The sequence below is a fragment of the Saccopteryx leptura genome, chromosome 2 (assembly GCF_036850995.1).
Source record: "Saccopteryx leptura isolate mSacLep1 chromosome 2, mSacLep1_pri_phased_curated, whole genome shotgun sequence".
NCBI classification, from domain to species: domain Eukaryota; kingdom Metazoa; phylum Chordata; class Mammalia; order Chiroptera; family Emballonuridae; genus Saccopteryx; species Saccopteryx leptura.
The window spans coordinates 370,118,344-370,140,271 of record NC_089504.1 but is presented as its reverse complement, the minus strand read 5'-3'; positions in this window follow the sequence as shown (position 1 = coordinate 370,140,271).

Sequence of the window (21,928 nt, the reverse complement as noted above, 5' to 3'; positions counted from 1 at the left end):
ATATTTATATAACCTCTCATACAGTAAGCACTCAATAAATAATTTGATTGATTGTATGAATGTATGAATAGATACATGAATAAAGAGATCATGATATTTTGAAAGACTGACATACTACATACAATGTAGGCAACATATAAAATTTCTGAATAATATTTGATAAAAGCAAATATTCAACAAAATATTAAATGGGTTTCAAAATGACTTCAAGGTAGGTGGAATCTACACTCACCTCCTCCTAGAGCCACACCAGATTTACAATTAAATTATAGATAATCAACTTGAATAACCAACTGTAGACTAGCTGAACAGAAGTATTATAACCAAGGGTTTACAGAAGAAGCCACCTAGAGACTGGTAGGAAGGACAGAGATGGGGAAAGGCTGACCTGGTACCCATGTGTGGAGGAAAATCAGTTACGAAGGTCCCCCCTTAAATGGGAGGGGTCTCAATCCCACACTGGTGTCCCAACCCAGAGCACCAGAGCCAGGAAGAAAAGCTCACATACCATCTGGCTGTGAAAATCAGCAGGAACTCAGTCTACCACAGAGACAGGAGTCTGTTAGAAACCCAGACTCTCTCTTAAAAAGCCAACACACAATATTTTCTTTTAAGCCACTCACCTGGGGTTCCAGTGGATGGAAGTTCTGGGTTGCATCACTCCGAGGAAAGATCTAGAGGGCCAGCTGCCAAGATCCCTTTGCTGAATCCCTGTCCCACGCCACACACAGAGACTATTTTCCCTGGGTCAAGCCCTCCTATCTTTCCAGCAACAGCCAGGAAAGTACCTTAGCCCTGCCCTCCTGACTTTCTATAGCCCACGCTGCTGAGCTTGTGGCCTGCAGCAGAGTCTGCTGCACTTTGGGTTTGCAGTGTACTCTGCTTTGGAGAATAATTAGAAAATTCAGATAAACCCAGGAGTTGTTGGAAACTCAAGCAGTCACTGAGTTGTATGGCTTTGGAGTAGGGGCCATTTTTCCTACCGTCTGGGTGCCATTGATATTGCCCCTAGACAGTAGGCCCTTCAGCTCCATCCTCCTGGCTCTTGGTGGCACCACCCTGCTAAGCTCACATCCTGCAGAGGCACCTGCTGGCTGTACCTTACTGGAACTTTCTGTACCCATTTTTTTTCTTGGGGTGCTCTGGTGACAGACTCAGGCAGAGATTGAGTGGTGTGGCTCTGGAATAAGGGCCACTTTCCCCCCACTGACTGCCTAACAAGTGCCTCATCCAAACAGTAGATCCTTGATTGTCCCACCCCATCAAACTTGTGCCTGTTGAAGAGACTTTAGATTGCACCCTGGACCCACTCTACAGACTTTGTTTAGAAAGCTCTCAAAGAAATCCAAGAAGCTTTAGGGGGTGGAGGAGCAGCCAACAGGCGGATATAGTTCTCAGGATGCCTTGGACCTTTTTCGGATATACCCCCAAGCTCAGAGCTGATGGCAGCCAATCTTTATACCTAGCTTAGTCCCTTGCATACCCAGGCCATCCATGAGTTGGGTTAACCTTCAGGCTGGCTGACTAAGAAGATTGGCTCCAACCACAATGTATGAAACACTGTTCAGGGGCTGCTTCTAAAAGTGGAATTGCCCCCAGCAGTATCTGGTGCCTGCCAGGATCTCCCTTTGGTTATGTTACTTGTGTGGCTGGTTGGGCTGTGCTCCAATATGGTCTGAAGTCCATCACTGGTTGTGTTGATTCTGGGTCCCCTTGAGAGAGACTCTGATACAGGTCAATGTTAGATATTATCTCTAATTAGCCTTGGGCTACCTGTCTGGAGCTATCAAGCAATCCACAGTTTGTGGTTGCCTCTTCTGGGCTTTAATAAGGAGGAAAAAGAAAAAAGAGAAACAAGTATAAAAAAATAGCAATAACTATGTTCCTATCAATAATCACTTTGTTTTAAAATTTATTTAGAAAATCAAATTTAATAAGGTGACATTGATTGATAAGAGTACATAGATTTCAGGTAAATATTTTCATAGCATTTGAACTGTTGATTGTGTTGTCTGTCCATCACCCAAAGTCAAATCATTTTTTGTCACATATATTTGTTCCTCTTTACTCTCCTCTTGCTCAATCCTCTCCCCTATAACCATTTTACTTTTATCTATGTTTATGAGTCTCATATTTATATCAATACTCACTTTAAATGAAAATGGATTAAATCTTCAATTAAAAGACAATGGTGGGTCTTGGCCAGATAGCTTGGTTGGTTAGAGCATTATTATAATGCAGAAGTTGCTGGTTTGATCTGTGGTCAGAGAAATTACAGGAACAGATCTGTTTCTCTCTCACACAATCCTTTTCCCTTCCTAGGAAAAAAAAAGAAAGAAAAAGAAAAGAAAATGGCTGGCTGAATCCATAAGAAAACAAGACCCATATATATGCTGTCCCCAAAAGACCTACCTCAGAACAAAAGACTCACACAGACTGAAAGTAAAAGGATGGAAAAAAATATTTCAGTCAAATGGACCCCCCCAAAAAACAAGCTGGGTAGGAATATTTATTTCAGACAAAAATTACTTTGCCTGACCAGGTGGTGGCACAATGGATAGAGCATCAGACTGGGACATGGAGACTGTAGGTTTGAAATCCTGAAGTTGCTGGCTTGAGCACAAGCTCATTTGCCTTGAGCAGGGGCTCACCAGCTTGACCGCAGGGTCACTGGCTTGAGCGTAGGATCATAAACATGACCCCATGGTCACTGGCTTGAGCCTAAATGTTGCTGGCTTGAAGTCCAAGGTGGCTGACTTGAGCCCGAAGTCAAGGGGTCACTTATTCTGCTGTAGCCCCCTCACCAGCCAGTCAAGGCACAAATGTGTACACAATTAATGAACAAATAAGATATTGCAACAAAGAATTTATGCTTCTCATCTTTCCCCCTTCCTGTCTGTCTGTCCCTACTTATCTTTCTCTCTCTGACTCTTTGTCTCTGTCAAAAACAAACAAACAAAAAAACCAACTTTGAAATAAAGATTGGCCTTGGCCAGTTAGCTCGGTCAGTTAGAGTGTCATCCTCAAACCACAAGGTTGCAGGTTAAATCCCAGGTCAAAGCACACATGGGAAGCAACTAATAAATACACAACTAAGTGGAACAATGAATGAATACTTCCCTTCTTCCTCTTCTCTCTCTGTCTCTCTAAAAAAATCAATCAATAAAAAAAAAAAAAATTACACCCTGGCAGGATAGTTCAGTTGTTGAAACTTTGTCTCAAAGTGCAGAGGTTGCTGATTTGATTCTTTGACAAGTCACATACAGGAACAGGTCAATGTCTCTGTCTTTCTGTCTCTCTCTCCCTGCCTCGCTCTCTAAAAAACAAAGAAAGAAAGGCTGTACTAAGAGACAAAAAAGAACAGTACATAATGAAAAAGGGATCAATCTACCAAGAAGATATCACACTTGTAAACATTTATGCACTCAATGTAGGAGCATAATAATATATAAAGCAAATCATAATGAACATAAAATGAGAAATTGATAGTAATACAATCATAGTAGGGGATTTTAATAACACATTGACATCAATAAATCTTTCAGGCAAAAAAAAAAAAAAATCAATAAAGAAACAGTGGCCTAAAATGACAAACAAGGCCAGATGGACTTAACTGATATTTTCAGAGCATTTCAACCCAAAGCAGCAGAATATACATTCTTTTACAAGTGCCCACAGAATATTCTCTAGAATAGACCCCATGTTAGGACACAAAATATCTCAATAAAAAGATTGAAATCTTTTCAAGCATCTTCTTCAACCACAATGGTATAAAATTAGTAATCAATTACTAGGAAACAAAACTGAAAAACACACAAATACATGGAAGCTAAAAACATAAAAGCTAAGCTACATAATGTATTGGTCAACACTGAAATCAAGGAAGAAAGTAAAAGAAAACTTGAAACAAACTAAAATAAAATACAACAACACAAAATGTATAGAACACAACAAAAGTAGTCCTAAGAAAACATTCATAGGTAGGCCTCAAGAAGCAAGGAACATCTTAAATAAGCAATCTAAATTTATGCACCTAAAGGAACTAGAAAAAACAACAAACAAAACCCAAATGAATGAAAGGAAGAATATAATAATGATCAGATAAAAAGTACATGAAAGGGGTCCTGGCCAGTTAGCTCAGTCACTTAGAGCAGCAGTGGTCCCCAACCATTTTGGGGCCATGGACCGATTTAATGTCAGAAAATATTTTCACGGATCGGCCTTTAGGGTGGGACAGATAAATGTATCATGTGTCTGAGACAAGCATCAAGAGTGAGTCTTAGACGGATGTAACAGAGGGAATCTGGTCATTTTTTAAAAATAAAATATCATTCAGACTTAAATATAAATAAAACAGAAATAATATTTTATTTATTCTTTCTCTGTGGACTGGTACCAAATGGCCCATGGACTGGTACCGGTCCACGGCCCGGGGGTTGGGGACCACTGACTTCAATGACAGGGTTGAAGGTTCGATCCCTAGTCAAGACACACCTGGGAAACAACAAATGTGAATCTACAACTGACTGAGTGAAACAACAAATGAATGCTTCCCTTCCTTCTTCCCTCTCCCTTCTTCTCTCTGTTACTCTAAAACTCAATCAATCAATAAAAAATAAAGCCCTGGTGAGATAAGTTGGTAGGCTGGAGCATCGTCCCAATGCACAGAAGTTGCTGGTTCAGAAGTTGCTGGCACATACAAGAACAGCTCAATATTACTATTTTTTAGCCTCTCTCACTAAATAAATAAATGGGATTCCAAATATCAATAAATTCCTAGAAACATACAATCTTGTATAACTAAATCAGTCAGAAACAGGAAAACTGAACAGACCAATTACAACTAATGAAATCAAAGTAGGAAAAAAAAACTTCTAGCAAACAAAAGCCCGGAACCAAATGGCTTCACAGGTGAATTTCACCAAACATTTAAAGATCTAACACTTTCTGTCTCAAACTATTCCAAAATATTCTATATACTAATTCCAAACCCAGATCAAAAGACTACAAAGAAAGAAAATTAATAGGTCAATATTCCTGATGTACACAGAAGCAAAACTCTTAAATAAAATATTAGCGTGCCAAATCCAACAATACATTAAAATGATCATACACTATGATCAAGTGGACTTATTCCTGTGATACAGGTGGGTACAATATTATCATATCAATAAATGACATACACCACATAAACAAAATGAAAGATAAAAGTCATATAAATAGGTGCATAAAAAGCACTTGACAAAATCCAGCACCCCTTTACAATAAAAACTCTCAGGCAAGTCGGCATATAAGGAACATAATTCAACATATTAAAAGCAATCTATGACAATCCCACAGGGAAAATCATACTTAATGGGAAAAAACAAGTGTTTCTTTTAAGATCAGAAAAAAGACAAGAATATCTCCTTTTACCACTCTTTTTCAACATAGTAGGTGGAAGTCCTAGCCACAGCAAGGAAGAAGAAATAAAAGAATTCCTAGTTGGAAAGGTAGAAGTAAAGTTGTCATTATTTGCAGATGACATAACACCATATATACAGAACCCTAAAGATTGCACACACACACACACACACACACACACAAAATTACTAGAACTGATAAGCAAATTTAGTAAAGTAGCAGGGTACAAAATATATATTCAAGAATCAGTTGTATTTTTATACACAAATAATGAGCTATCAGAGAGGGAAACTAAGAAAACAATATCACTTACATTTGCTTCAAAAAATAAAGTACCGAAGAATAAATTTAACTAAGGAGTTAAAAGACTGTAGTTGAAAATTATAAGATATTGAAGATAGAAATTGAGGGTGATATAAATAAGTGGAAGCATATATTTTGTTCATGAAGAAGAAGAATTAATATAATTAAAATATACTTACTACTCAAAGCTGTTTATAGATCCAACACAATTCTTATCAAAATACCAATGACATATTTCATAGAAATAGAACAAATAACTCAAAAATTTATATGGAACCACAAAGGGCACCAAATAGCCATAGCAATATTGAAAAAAAAAAAAAAAAGAACAAAGTTGGAGGAATCACACTACCTGATATTACACTAAACTAAAATACTATAATAATCCAAACAGTATGATACTGGCATAAAAAGAGATATACAGATCTATGAAACAGAATAGAAAGCCCAGAAATAAACCCAAGCCTTCATGATTGATTAATATTTGACAAAAGAGGCAAGAACATACAATAAGGTAAAGACAGTCTATTCAATAAATGGTGTTGGGAAAATTGGACAGACAGGTGCAAAAACAAATGAAACGATCATCTTCCTACATTATACACAAGAATAAACTCAAAATGAATTAAATTCTTAAATATTAAACTTAAAACTATAAAAATTTTAGAGGAAAACATAGGCAGTAAAGTCTCAGACATTTTTTGTAGCAATATTTTTTCAGCTATATCTCCTCAGGCAAAGAAAATGAGAGAATAGATAAATATAAATATTACTACATCAAACTAAAATAATTTTTCAGAGCAAAGGAAACCATTAACAACACACACACACACACACACACACAAAACCCTGAATGGAAGAATATATTTGCCAATTATCCATCTGATAAGGGGTTCATATCCAAAATTTGTAAAGAACTCAGATATCTTAATATCAGAAAAACAAACAACTCAATTAAAAAGTAAGCAGGCCTGAGCTGTGGTGGTGCTGTGGATAAAGTATAGACCTGCAACGCTGAGGGAACCAGTTCAAAACACTGGACTTGCCTGGTCAAGGCACATATGGGAGTAGATGCTTCCTGCTCCTCCCCCACCCCTATCTCTTGCTCTCTCTTCTCTAAAATAAAGAAATAAATTTAAAAAAATTAGGCAGAAGACCTGAGTAAACAGTTCTCTAAGGCCAATAGACATATGAAAAATTGCTCAAAATCACTATTCATCAAAGAAATGCAAATAAAAATCACAATATTGCTTCACAGTTGTCAGTATGGCTATCATTAATAAATCAACAAGCAAATCATGTTGGTGAGGATGGGGAGAAAAGGGAACCATTGTATATGGTTGATGGGAATGCAATTGATACAACCACTATAGAAACTGTGGAGGTTACTCAAAACTTAAAAATGAAAGTGTCTTATGACCTAACAGTTCCACTTCTGGGAATATATCTGAAAAAAATCTCAAACACTTATTCAAAAGAATATATGAACTCCTGTGTTCATTGTAGTATTATTTACAATAGCCAGTGTATGGCAGCAACCAAGTGCCCATAAAAAGATGACTGCATAAAAAAATGATCATACTTATACACAGTGGAATACTACTCAGCCATAAAAAGAATGAAATCTTACCTTTAGTGACAGCATGGATGGAGGTAGAGAGTATTATGCTAAGTGAAATAAGTCAAGCAGAGAAAGATGAGTACCATATGATTTCAGTTATATGTAGAACATGAAGAACAAAATAAAGAAAAACAAAATAGTAACAGACTCATAGACACAGAAAGCAGACTGACAGTTATGGGATTAGGGAGCTGAGTGAAAAAGGTGAAGAGATTAAGCTATACAAATTGGAATTACAGAATGGTTTACAGAAATATAAATTATAGTATGGGGAATGCAGTCAGCAATATTGTGATAGCTATTAAGAGGCCAGGTGGGTTTTTGAAACATCGGGGTTGGAGGACCATTCTGTGAAGTACATGATTTTCTAACCATGTTGCTGTACATCAAGCTAATACAAAATAATGTTGAATGTAAACTACAATTGAAAAACTGAAAACATAGATTTAAAATAAAAGGAAATAAAGATGGCATAGTTTTCCGATTCATTCCAGTGTCAGAGCCCCCCCAAAAACCCCTCTAAATATATAATACAAAGGCAGCCTCTAAATATTTATTGCAAATATAAAAATAAATGGTGTAATTTGAAGTTATTTTGATAAAGGTATTATACAGTTCGGGATTTCTCTAGGAATTTTCCTTAGAGGTAAATCCTCATTTTACAGTGATTTCTGTTGTCAAATCAGAGATAGGTTCCTATGAGAGAAGGGGTAAAAAATATATTAAATAAAAAAGTCAGTCTTGTTTTCAACTGACCCCCACCTTTTCTACTGATTCCTGAAGCCCTCTGGCAGCTGAAACCACAATGCTTTTACAAGCTAGGATTTAGAGTAAAGGCACACAGAGGACACTCTGAACGTCTGATGAGTCTGATACCCCAGAAAGATGGTAGCTGGAGAAAAATGACTTTTCCATCAAAATAAAGTCTTCAGAAAGCCTTAGATTCCTGAATGATCCCAGCACCAGTGGTGTCAGTTAGTAGATTTTAATCCCAGAAAAAGGATTTAATAAATAACACTCTGTGGGGATATTAGTTGTGGAGCAAAATGAGCTTAAATCAAATACTCTGCATTTACAAAACCAACTGATTAATAAACAGCCACCCAATTTTACTCTTTCTCTACAATACACTCAGGAAAATGAATGGATATTATTACTCTACTTATTATTTTTTATCAGCAAAAGTAAAAAAAAAAAAAAATGAAGTGATTTTTTTTCATTCCTCCTAAGCTATAAAATGAGAGAAGCAGTATGATTATATATTGCTGGAAAGAGATGCAATTGTAGAGAATTATAAATCATATTCTTTTGTTTGGTTGGCATTTTTTGTTTATTTGTGTCTAATGCAAACAACAGGAGAATTTCCATAATTTGCATTCTATAACCTGCAGTACATATGACAGGAGAAAAAAATGGAATCGCAAAAATGTATTTTGCCTTTCTGGGCCAAAAAGCATAATAGCACCAGTTTGAAATATTCATCTATATCTCCTGTCAAGGTTTATTCCTTTTAATGACAGTCCTCTTCCCTTAAAAACAAACAGGCAAACAAAAACTCTTAGGGATTTTCTAACAAAGATATTGGTCAAAAGACAAATCTTTGTCTTCTGGTCTAATCTTTTAGATCATTAATAACTAGAGTGATGTACTTCTTAGGAGGAAAAAGATTACTTCCCTTATGTTTTCTTTGTAAAACAAAAGGTGACACCGAGTGTACTTTGCACAGATTCTGGGAGGGGAAAATATGACTTGCAAATACATCTGCAGCATTATATGCACCCAAGGTACAAAGATGGTGTAAGGGGCTTTTGGGTATGCTTTGCATCCAGAATCCACATTTTGAGGCAGTATTTAAGTCTGTGAAGAAAGGATGCTTGAGAATATGCGCAGATTTGTAATCATTTTTTTCTGTATCATTTTCTCTGTATCCATTCGGGGCAAACCAAGAGGATATATTTAAATGTTAGTATAAATTCTTTAAGCTGGACAATTTGAAAGTCATTGAAACTCTGAGGGTAATAAGATATGAGACTGTGTTCCAAGGAAGTTGGGTATTATAATCCATTTTAACTAGTTTTAGTTTTGTGCTCTATATCTAATGACATACTTTGGGGCAGTTATAGAACAAGTTAATCCGTTTTTGTGTGATCTACATATCTACATGCAAAGTTGCACTGAGATAGATACACGTAAGTGGGAAAAATACTTATAATAAATAAATGGTCAAATAGGATAAAGATATTTGATTTTTAATGACTTTAATTTTTGAGTAATTTTAAGTTAACAGGAAAACGAAGGTAAAGGTATGGAGATTTCCCATATACTTTCAGTCCCCCCACACGCACAGCCTCACCCATTATCAACGTCCCTTAACAAAGTGATACATTTGTTATAATTGATAAATTCACATTAACACATCATAATCACCCGAAGTCCATAGTTTACTTTACAGGTCACTCTTGGTGTTGGACGTTCCATGAATTGGAGAAGTGTAAGTGATATGTATCCACCATTACAGTATCATACAGAGTATTTTCACTTCCCTAAAACTACTCTGCACTCTGCCTTTTCACCCACCCCCCACCCCAACCTTTGGAAATCTCTGATCTTTTTATGGTCTCCATAGTTGTTCATTTTCCAGCATGTCATACAGTTGAAATCACACAGTATGTACACTTTTTGGATGGGTTTCTTTTACCTAGTTATATACATTGACGTTTTCTCCATGTCTTTCCATGGTCTAGGTCAGGGGTAGTCAACCTTTTTATACCTACCGCCCACTTTTGTATCTCTGTTAGTAGTAAAATTTTCTAACCACCCACCGGTTCCACAGTAATGGTGATTTATAAAGTAGGGAAGTAACTTTACTTTATAAAATTTATAAAGCAGAGTTACAGCAAGTTAAAGCATATAATAATAATTACTTACCAAGTACTTTATGTCAGATTTTCACTAAGTTTGGCAGAATAAATCTTTATAAAACAACTTACTATAGTTAAATCTATCTTTTTATTTATACTTTGGTTGCTCCGCTACCACCCACTGTGAAAGCTGGAGCGCCCACTAGTAGGGGTAGGGACCAGGTTGACTACCACTGGTCTAGACAGAGCCAAATATCAACAGTACAATGATTGAAATTTCTTTTGAGAGCCAAATATTTTAAACTTAAACTATATAGGTAGGTACATTGTTATTAACTTAATTAGGGTACTCCTAAGCTGGCCTTTGCTAAACACTCAAGGGGCCAAAGAGTCACATGTGGCTCGCGAGCTGTGGTTTGCCAACCAAAGGAGTAGCTCATTCCTTTTAAGTGCTTAATAATATTCTATTTCTGTAAGTATCACTTTTTTATCCATTCACCTATTGAAGTACAACTTGGTTGTGACCCAGTTTTGGCAATTATAAGTAAAGCTGCTATAAATATCTATATGTGGCCCTGGCCAGTTGGTTCAGCAGTAGAGCATTGGCCAGCATTTGGAAGTCCTGGGTTGGATTCCCAGTCAGGGCACACAGGAGAAGTAACTATTTGCTTCTCCCTGCCTTCCCCCTCTCTATTACTCTCTCTTCTTCTCCCACGATGGCTCAAATGGTTCTAGCAAAAGTTGGCCCCAGGTGCTGAGGAAGACTCCATGGCCTCCTGTCAGATATTAAAATAGCTCATTTGCCAAGCAACAGAGCAGTGGCCCAGACAGGCAGAGCATGGCCTGGTAGGGGTTGAGGGGGTGGATCCTGGTCAGGAGGCAGCACATATGGGAGTCTGTTTCTGCCTCCATGAGAGGCAGGGTGGGAGGCAGAGACAGACTCCTGTATGCACTCCCCCACACACACCAGAATCCATCTGGCAAGCTAGTAGCTCACTAGGGGACAATGCTCTGCCCATCTGGGGCATTGCTCTGTTCCTCAGTAACCAAGGTCTTCTTAGCCCCAAGGTGGAGTCCATAGACCCATTTTCAGTGCCCAGGGCTATCTTGCTCCAATTGAACCATGGCTGCAGGAGAGGGAGAGTGAGATAGAAGTAAGAAGGGGAGGGGTGGAGAAGCAGATAGATGTTTCTCCTGTATGCCCTGATTGGGAATCAAACCCAGGACATACACACTGGGCCAATGCTCTACCACTGAGCCAGCCAGCCAGGGCCACTTTGCTTCTCACTTAAAAAAAAAAAGAAAAAAAAAATATATATATGCAAGTCTTTATGTGGACACAAATTTTCAAATTTGGGTTAATATCAAGGAACACAACTGCTGGATCATACAATAAACTGCCAAACTCTTTCAAAGTAGCTGTACCATTATGCACTTAAACCAACAATGAATGAGAATTCCTGTCACTTCACATATTTGTCACTATTTGATGTTGTCCAGATTTTGCCCATTCTAAGAGGTGGTAGTGGTATCTCGTTGAAATTTTAATTTGCATTTTCCTGTTGACATGTGATGTGGAACATTTCTTCATAGGTTTATTTGCCATCTGTATATCTTTTTTGGTGTGGTGTCTGTTAAAGTCCAGCCAATTTTTAATTTAGGTTGTTTAAGTCCTTAATGTTGATTTTTAAGAGTTTGGATCACAGTCTTTCATCAGATATATCTTGCAAGTATTTTCTCTCAGTCTGGTTTCTGTTTTTATTCTCTTGACATTGTCTTTCACAGAAGAGAATTTTTAAATTTTAATGAAGTCCAGATTATCAATTATTTCTCTCATGGATCATGCTTTTGGTGCTGTACCAAAAAAATTAACATTTTGATTTAATTTTTGTGAATAATATAATGTCTCTTTCTATAGTCTCTCTCTCTCTCTCTCTCTCTCTCTCTCTCTCTCTCTCTCTCTTTTGGCTGTGGATTATTTGTTGGAAAACTACCTTTGCTTTATTGTATTGCCTTTGCTCATTTCTCAAAGATCCACTGACTATACTTAAGTGGATTTATTTCTGGGTTATCCTTTTTTTTTGACAGAGACAGAGAGAGAGTCAGAGAGAGGGACAGATAGGTACTGACACAAGAAGGGAGAGACATGAGAAGCATCAATTCTTTGTTGCAGCACCTTAGTTGTTCATTATTTATTCTATTCCACTGATCTATTTGTTTATTGTTTGTCAATACCACACTGTCTTGATTACTGTAGTTTTATAGTAAGCCTTAGTCAGGTAGTGTCAGACCTCCAAATTTGTTCTTTAATATTATGTTGGATATTCTAGGTCTTTTGCTTCTCCATATAAACTATAAGATCAGTTTGATGACATCCTTAGAATAACTTGCTAGGATTTTGGCTGGAATTGCATTGAATTTCTAGATCAAGTTGGGAAGAACTGACATCTTGATAATAATGTCTATCTTTAAGAATAAAATATCTCTTTGTTTAATTTAGTTCTTTGACTTTGTTTGTCATAATGTTATAGCTTTATAGTTTTTTCATATATATTTTGTATGTACTTATTACATGTAGACCTAAGTATTTCATTTTGGGAAGTGTTAATGTAGATGATATATATTTTTTAATTTCAAATTCCACTACTTTATTGTTGATATAAAGAAATAAATTGACTTTTGTAATTAAGCTTAAGTTCTCTCAACCTTACTATCATTGCTTATTAGTTTTATTTTTATTGTCCCTTCTTTTGGTTTTTCTACATAGACAATCATATCATCTATAAACAAAAATAGTCTATGTTTTCCTTCCCAATTTGTTTAGTTATATCCATTGGTGGGGTTCAGCCAGTTCATACTGGGTCGGCAGAACCAAATTCTAATTTTTTGTTGAGTTCAGCAAACTGGTTGTGAAAATGGCACTTGTAATCAAAATTCTCTCTAAGATGGGCACCTGGGCAGCTGCCCAATGTGGAAATCACAAATTTACATTCCTTCCTCTTTTTAACACTCATCTATGCAACAACGTATTCTAAGCACCTGTAGTAATGGTCATTCCATTCATACATGAAAAAAATTGGATGAAACTATGTTTATAATATTTATTTATTCAGTTCATGAAACTCATTATCTTTGATGAAATACTACATTTTCAGTACCTCGTCTTTGTTCCTTCAGTAGACAAACATATAAAATAAAGAGAAAAAGTGTCAAACAACCAGGGAGTGATAAGCTGTCATTGGAAATATCTTAAATAATAGTTTTATTGTTTTTTTGTCAGGTATTATTTAATAACTTTTCATTAATATTTTAAAGCTCTTTCTTATAACTTAATCTAGTTGGTGAAAATGTACTATACAAAAGGCTGAAAGTACTGGAGTATCTTCATGTTCCCTGATCCCCTAATTTTTGAAAGCAGTGTACTTAAAATGGCCATTAGGGCAAAGAACTGGTTGTTAAATTATTTAAATCCCACCATTGCTTATATCCTTTTCTTGCATTATTGTGTTAGCTGAACTTCCAGCTCAGTGTTTGAAAGTAATGGAAAGAGGGGATATCTTCAACTTGTACCTGATCTTAGCGGGAAAGCTTCAAGGTTCTTACCATTAAATATAATGTGAACAATAGGTTTTTTGCAAATATTCTTTATCTAGTTGGAGGAGTTTCTCTCTATTCCTAGTTTAATGAGAGTTTTTACTATAAATGGATATTGAATTTTGTCAACTGCTTCTTTGTGCCTATTGATATTATCATATGATTTTTCTTTTATAGCCTATTGATGAGATAAATTAGATTAATTTATTGTAAAACAATGAGCCAGTCTTGCATCCTGGGTAAATTCTCCTCAGTTGTGGTATATAATTATTTTTACACGTTTTTGGATTAAGTTTTGAAAAATTTCACTGAGAATTTTTGAAATTATGATTATGAAAGATATTGGTTTGTAGTTTTCTTTTGTCTTTGTAATGTCTCTGTCTTTGGTTTCAGGGCTGAATAATGCTATCCTCATAGAATGACTCAGGACATATTCTCTATGCACCTAGCCTTTGTAAGTGATTACAGAGAATGGATTTAATGTCTTTTTTTTAATGTTTAGTAGAATTCACCAGTGAACCCATCTGGGTCTGGTGTAATTTTTATGGCAAAATGAGTTTCAGCCATGTGTGATATAACACAGAAGTTTGACAGGATAAATCCAAGATGAGTAAGTGTTTCTGAGAAAGTCAATATTAAGCATGATGTCCAACCTGTGATCTAAAATCAGAAGTATGCAGAGATAAGAAGGAGGGCTGGCAGAAGAAGTCAAATGCTAAAATCTCCCTAGGAACTGCCGTGGGTCAAGCATAAGGTTTTTGCTACAAAAAGTAGCTGAAGGTAAATAAAGGAGGAGCAGAAAAAAATATTTGGTTAAATCTAACATAATCTTTCTGAATTTGATATTCTATCCTAGAACGACACTCATGCTGACTCTGGATCCATGATATCCCAATGACACCACCTACACCTTGACTGTTTTGAAGGTTGATAGATTAATTGCTGGATTGGTATGAGTTTGGTTAAATCAGGAGGAGGCTTACAGTTTAATTAACACAGACAGACAGACAGACAGACACACACACACACACTGATTTTCAAACACTTTGACTCTATTAATTTTTGTTAGTTCTCTGTTGTTCTGATAACTTACTGCTGTGTAACAAATGAACTAAAAATTTTTGTATTATACTTAAAATTTTATGGGTAAGGAATCTGAATATAACATAGCAGAGATGGTTTGTCCTGTTGCATGATATCTGGGATCTCAATTTTAAGAATTTGAAGACTTGGAATGACTTATTGTTTGGGGCTTGGAAGAGTCTAGAGATGCCTTTAATCACATGTCTGGCAGTTGATGCTGGCTGATTCTGGGACCCACAGAAAAATGTCATCCAGAACACATACACATGGCATCTCCATGTATTCTCTTCACATGGATTAGTTTAGACTCCTTCACAGCTTGGATTCTGCATTCCAAGAGCAGGTGCTCCAAAAGAAGAAGATGGAAGTGCAAAGCATGTCACGTCACTTTCTGAAGTATTCTGCATTGTGGTGGTTGTGGTAGTCAAAAGTTCTTCTCAGATTCAAATGAGGGCACATAGACACACCACCCTCAATGGGAAGAATGTCAAGGTCTTATTGGAGAAAAGCATGTGGGATTTAAGATATTGCCATGGTCATATTTGGAACAAATTAATTGTCACACTAGTAAATCAGTAGAAATAATATTGATGATTTTCTAAGAATAGAGTAGCAGAAAAGAATCTTGACCTTTAAAAAGTCATCAATGTTGAGCTAATAATAAGACAGATTTTAAAAAATCTTACCCAGTAGAATTTAAGGAAATAGTTCTGTAAAACTACTTTGGGGACCCTTCTCTTACTACATTAATGAGACATTGTTAATAACCAGATTACTGAAAGATAAGGGTAGCTTTACAACTTGTTTCTTAAAAAGGCTTAAAATTAACATGTATACTATGCAGCCATAAAAAGGAAGAAACTCTTACCTCTTTAGACAGCATGGAAGACCTGGAGATTATTATGCTAAGTGAAATAAGCCAGGCAGAGAAAGACAAATATCATACGATCTCACATATATGTAGTATTAAATGAACACAATAAACTGAGGAACAAAATAGAAACAGAGGCCAGGACACAGGGAACAGATACACAGCTGTCAGAAGGAAGTGGGAAGAGGGGACTGGATCAAAGAAGGTGAAGGGATTAACCAAAATCATATATAGATAACACATATATACAGACAACAGGGTAGCAATAGCCAGAGGCAAAGCGGGGAAGGATGGAGATAGTGGGAGGAGGCAATAGAGGGAAAATGGGGGTGGAAAGATACTTTGCAGGGGGTGTAGGGGGCACAATGTGGTGTGTAGAGCATGTCATATTGAGTGGGACACTTGAAACCATGTCAACACAATAAATTAAAAATTAAAATAAAGAAGATTAATAAGTATAATCTTGTGATCATGAAGAAAGGGTGTGCAGTTAACAAAAAAGAGCCTGGAACAGTGATAAAAACTGATGGAGAGTTTTAAATTGCTGGATGTCTCACAGAGATACTAGATTCGTTAGTACAGCACTCACTAATCCACTTGTTCCTCCCTCGCCATCATCCAGGGATACGGAACTTGGCTAATGGTCTTCATATCCACCTTGGGTGATGCCAGTATTCTGGGAGACATGAATGTCCATCTGTGCCAGCTCTTCAATATCATGGCCTTCTAATCTCTCAACTCATCATCTCCAATGATGTTTTCCATTTCACCATTCCACCCATTCCCATAGTTACATTCCAGACTTTTTCGTTGCTCATAATACTCTATCTCAAAGTCTTCTACCCTTCTCTTATCATTCATGTTCTTAAAAAGAAAGAGAGAGTTTCAGTCCATTAACCATTTCCTTTTACCTTATACCTCATTTTTCTATTTCCTTTATTTTTTACCCACCTTAGATTATACCTCTGTTATCGATGTCAGATCCTTAAACTCATTTTTCTTTCTTTTAACCATCTATTCTCTTAAGAGTCTTTTGAGAATCAACCCAGGAAGACGTTTTTGTTCCTGCTCTCATAAGCCCTCTTGAGGCAATGCTTCAATAGGGGAAAGAAAAGAGAACTGCCCAGAATGATAACAAAGTTGGCTAATATTTCAAAAAGTTATCTGACCACATGAATATTTTAAAAGTTAATTTTGCTAATTGCTCTGAGGGAGCAGTTCGGTGCACTATAAGAGCGTGTAATAAGGATCCTAACTCTCCCTCATCAAGGGCCCAGGAAGAGGGTGCAGGCTTCTGATTAATAAGGCCATGGTGCCCACCCCTCCTCTTGATGTTTATAGTTCAAACTGGTAAACCTAACTCCCATCACCTGGGAAATAGAGATGGCTTAGCCTCTACTCCAGGGGTCCCCAAACTTTTTACACAGGGAGCCAGTTCACTGTCCCTCAGACTGTTGGAGGGCCGCCACATACAGTGCTCCTCTCACTGACCACCAATGAAAGAGGTACCCCTTCCGGAAGTGTGGAGGGGGCCGGATAAATGGCCTCAGGGGGCTGCATGAGGCCCACGGGCCATAGTTTGGGGATGCCTGCTACTCTTTCCTATACAAACTTCTCAGCATTCTGCCATCAGTAACTGGTTGCTTTAAGGATTTTTCTAGGCAATTGTTTACTTCCTTCTAACTTTACCTGAAAAAGAATGACAAGTGTGTTTGACCTGTGGTGGTACTGTGGATAGACCATCAACCAGGAACGCTGAGGTTACCAGTTTGAAACCTGGGGTGTGCCTGGTCAAGGCACAGATAAGAAGCAACTACTATGAGTTGATGCTTCCTGCTCCTCCTGTCCCCATCTTTTCTCTCAAAAAAAAAAAAAAAAAAAAAGAATGACAGGTGCAGGTGCATGTGAAGATGGGGTGAAGTGAAAGAGGGAAGTAAAAATTTCCCCAAGCTTGGCCACCCCTAAGGACCAGTGAAAGAGGTCCCTGCATTTGTACTCTGCGTTTGTACCCCAGTGCCACACAGCAGCTGCACCTACCCGACAGTCACCATCAGTTGAGCTTTGACAAAGAACATTAATCTCTAAGCATCAGTAATCTTTCTCTGGAAGTTAATGAGAGGCAATGGGTGTCTTCAAAGATGGAAAAAGTGACAAGGGAAATATTCTAAGTTACCATTAAGAATCAACAGCAAATCCTGCATCCTGACTTCAAATCCTTTCTGTGTTTTACCAAATAATCTGACCCATCCATACTTGTTGACCCTTGTCCTAGAGGAAAGACAGTACATGCTGGAACCTGTTCCCTATTCTGGGCCCCTGAAGAAAGTCTACCACCTTCTCACTTTCTGTCTGTTCTCTTCCCGGTTTACCTCCCTGCACCAAATCCGGAGCTGAGAAGAAGAAGGTATTATCAGGCCCATCTTCGCACATGTCTGTCAGTGGCCAATAAGGGATTGTGGTGGTTGGCCCTTCTATCCATATTAAAATTCATTTAGGCACCGTGTTCCTTCCAGGCAACTGTGCTATAGGGCAGTTGACTCACAGCACTGCTGCTGCATAGCAGATCAGTTGTTCCGTGCTATGCAGTGGGTTAAGCAGCCACAGCCAGGTGTGGAATTAGGGGCTGGTACCCTGTTTAGAGTCCTCTCTCAACACAGACAACACCATCTTGGTTTTCTGTGTCGATTGTATGGCTGAAAACATCTCCCACCAAGTTGATACTTTCTGCGTGGCTCTGGAGTAGACAGAGAGTCTCACAGAGTGAGGCTCATTCTGCTCTCTATTGAGGCTTTCTGTTGAGTAAAAATTATGATGGTCTCATCTACTCTCCCAAGAACACAGACTGATAACTTCCTTGAAAAGCCTGTGGTTTTGTACTTACAGCACTTTTGACTGGTTATAATAGGCCTTGAAATCACTCCAGGACAAGAACTTCATTTGACTCTCTTTCTGCAGTGTTTAACATTGTCACACATGCTATTAGGCTCCATGATTTTAATTTATCTTGAGAAACACATTCTCCTTTTATGCACATATTTCACAGATAGTTATGTATAAATGTTTTAAATATTCTAGCAGAAATGGAATACAAACATGCAGAAGCTACTTCCATTTTTACTACATGTCTGAAATACAAGGAAGAATTTTCTTGGCACAGGGACTGAAAGTATTTCCAAAACTTCTCTAAACTGGCTTCTCTATTCCACTCAAAGATGTGCAAGGCCTGATGTGAAGTAGGTTCAAGTGCAAAAATAGTGACTAGCGGCTGAAGGAATTAGGCCAAAGACAGCAAACACCTTGTCCCAGGGTTTCAACTGAAAGCTAATCAGTGTCTCACATTTCTAGTTGGGAACAAAACAAGATATAGCATATGAGTCAGAGAGATGGAGAAAAAAGTCAGCTATATTACTGCTAAAATGTGTTGAAGAACTCTTCTTAAATGCATCGCCGCAACCGGGTCTGCTGTTCTTCCCTAAAGTGACAGACTCACTCCACTTCCCGCAAGACATAGCCCCTGAATTAATGTGCCAGGGCTGTCATCACCAAGTGTCACAGGGCGGGTGGCTTTAACAGTACACAACTATTTTCTCAAAGTTCGGGGGGCTGGAAGTCTAGGACCAAGGTGGCACATTGTTTGTTCTTTCTTAGGCCTCTGTCCTGGGCTTATAGACGATCATCTTCCCGCTGTGCCTGCACTCACGTAGCCTTCTCTTTGTGGGTGTCTGTGTCCTAATCTCCTCTCCTTACAAGAACACCAATCAGGTTTGATCAGACCCACCCTAAAGGTCTTGTCTCCAAATACAGTCACATTCTGAGGTCCAAGAAGTCAGGTATGTACAAATTTTGAGGGGACAAAAGTTATCCGATGAGAGCCCTCCACAAGAGTGGGCTACTCGCTGAAGGAGGGGCAAAGAGGAGTCTTTCCTAGAACAGCTTAGGCACTGTCTCTCAAGGCTGGCTGCATGGAGGAGGCAGCTAGGGAGTTTTAGAGCTACCCATGCTCCGAGCTTCAGCCAGGAGAGCTAAGACTTTATCTCTGGGGCAGAAGATCACTAGGTGATTCTGCTCTACAAGTGGTGTTTAGGTCCACAAGATTTACTCAAAAGAGGTAGAGAGGAAGGAGCTGAGGGCCCAACCTCAATTCCTGATCTCCATTGCGCCACTCACATGAGTTGCTCCTCTCCACAAGAAGACTCTTGAGTGAAGAAGGAGACCAACCACCCCAAAGCTATTTCAATGCCAATGTCAGGATACCGTGGCCAAGGAGCAGGGCTCAGTAGAAACACAATGAGCATGCATGGTCAGGTGGAGGTCCATCTTTTTCTCCTCACTCCTCCTTACATCTGCAAGAGAGGTGGTGGCCAGTTTCTAACTCCTAGGTCTTGTGTTTCAGAAAACATACACACCCTCTGACACCTTCATTTCAGATCATGTTACATGGGCAGCACATTGTTCCGCTACCTTTGCACAAGACAGTTATGGACCAAGGAAAGCTGAGATTTAATTTGTTCCCTACACCCCTCTGGCTACTGGATCTTGGTTCTGGTCAGCTAGTCAACACATCAAAAATCCACTAAAGCAAATAATTTTGTTTCCCCAGAGCAGGCTGACTTTAGTATGCAGTTCATTACTGCCCTGCTTTCTACATACTCACGAGGAACAGATAGCACTGTGAACCATTTGGAGACACCCCTTTCCATATCAATTAGTTTCAATATCTACTGCAAACAGGCCAAATTCAGAACTTTCCTCTTTTCTGTCTTTCCTTCTTTAGGCACATGGGTATTCAAGCACCTCTCTTGATATCTAGTCAGGAAAACCTATGCTGATTTAGTAAATAAATGCACATCTTAGACCTCAGCTATACAGACCTGGGGCTGTAGGGCACCTGGGCTTTCTCCTAAGCACCCCCATTTATCATTTAGATGAAATTTGGAAAAGTTGTTTATCTCACTTCTACCAGATGGACATACTGAACTGGCCGTGACTTACATGAGGTTGAATCTTTATATGAATAACAGAAACTTCTAAAGGACAAAAGAAGACAAACAGATGCTGGATATTTTTCATTTAATTAAATTAAGTAAACTTTTACTGATCAGCGGCTGTGTGCGGGGACTGTGCTGACATAGGAGGGAGGATACAGAGACGGGAGGAAACACGCGACCGCCATAAAGAAGCCCACCGTAAATACTGACACTGACGTGGGGCAGAGTGGCAGTCCAGGGAGTAGACAAGGCCATCCCAAAATACGCTACTTTAGCACATTGACTATTTTAAATTAAGGTTATTTAAGAAGCAGCCTGTGTAAGAAGAACACCCTGATCCCCTTCATTTCCCATGAAAGCAGAAGATAAATCTCCCTCCCTGTCCCAGAAGATAGAGACATTCTTATCACCAGAAATGTAGAATTCAGAGCTGAGGAGGCCGTACAAACAAACCTTGTCACTTCCTCACTCATTCACTACTCTAAGCTCAACCCTCTTTGTCTTGTCGATTCTTCACAAATGTATTGTTTCTTTGTCTAAAAGGTATAAAAGCTGCCTGCATTGGTCACTTCTCTGGGTCTCATCTATCTGTCATCTCTCATATACATACAAAATTGTTTTTTCTGTCCTTTATTAGTTTAATTATTCAGCCAGCCAAAGAAACTAGAAAGGAAGAAAAGTTTTCTTCCCCTACAGAAAATTAGGATATTTACAAGGGTTGGCAATTAAAAAGATGCCTTAATTCTTTTAAAAGAACAAAATATTAGGGATCTGGTTTCATTTAGATAAGTTTGATGGAAAATGGAAGGAGAACCCTTTCCCCAGAGACAACACAGAAAGCAGCATAGGTAATAAAAGTAAGAAGCCCAAACTGAAAGAACAGTATCAATATTTAATCACAGCAGGCTAAAGGTTGTTGAAGCAATAGGTAATAAATGTAATTGAAACAAAGTGCCCTGATTCTCACTGTGGGGTGGCAGGCAAAGGAAGGGTCTTTTTCTGGGTGTCTCTCTCCCACAGCCTGTTGGTATATTCCCTAAGTGGATTGTTCTCTTAGGAACACATGAAATCAATATCCTGGACAGGTTAGTGTGTGCAGGACTGAAGCACACCTTAGGTCAGCGATTTTTAACTGGGGTGCCGCCAGAGGCACATGACATGGGTGTGCTGCCATTTTTTTAAAAATATGCAATACAGGACTCTT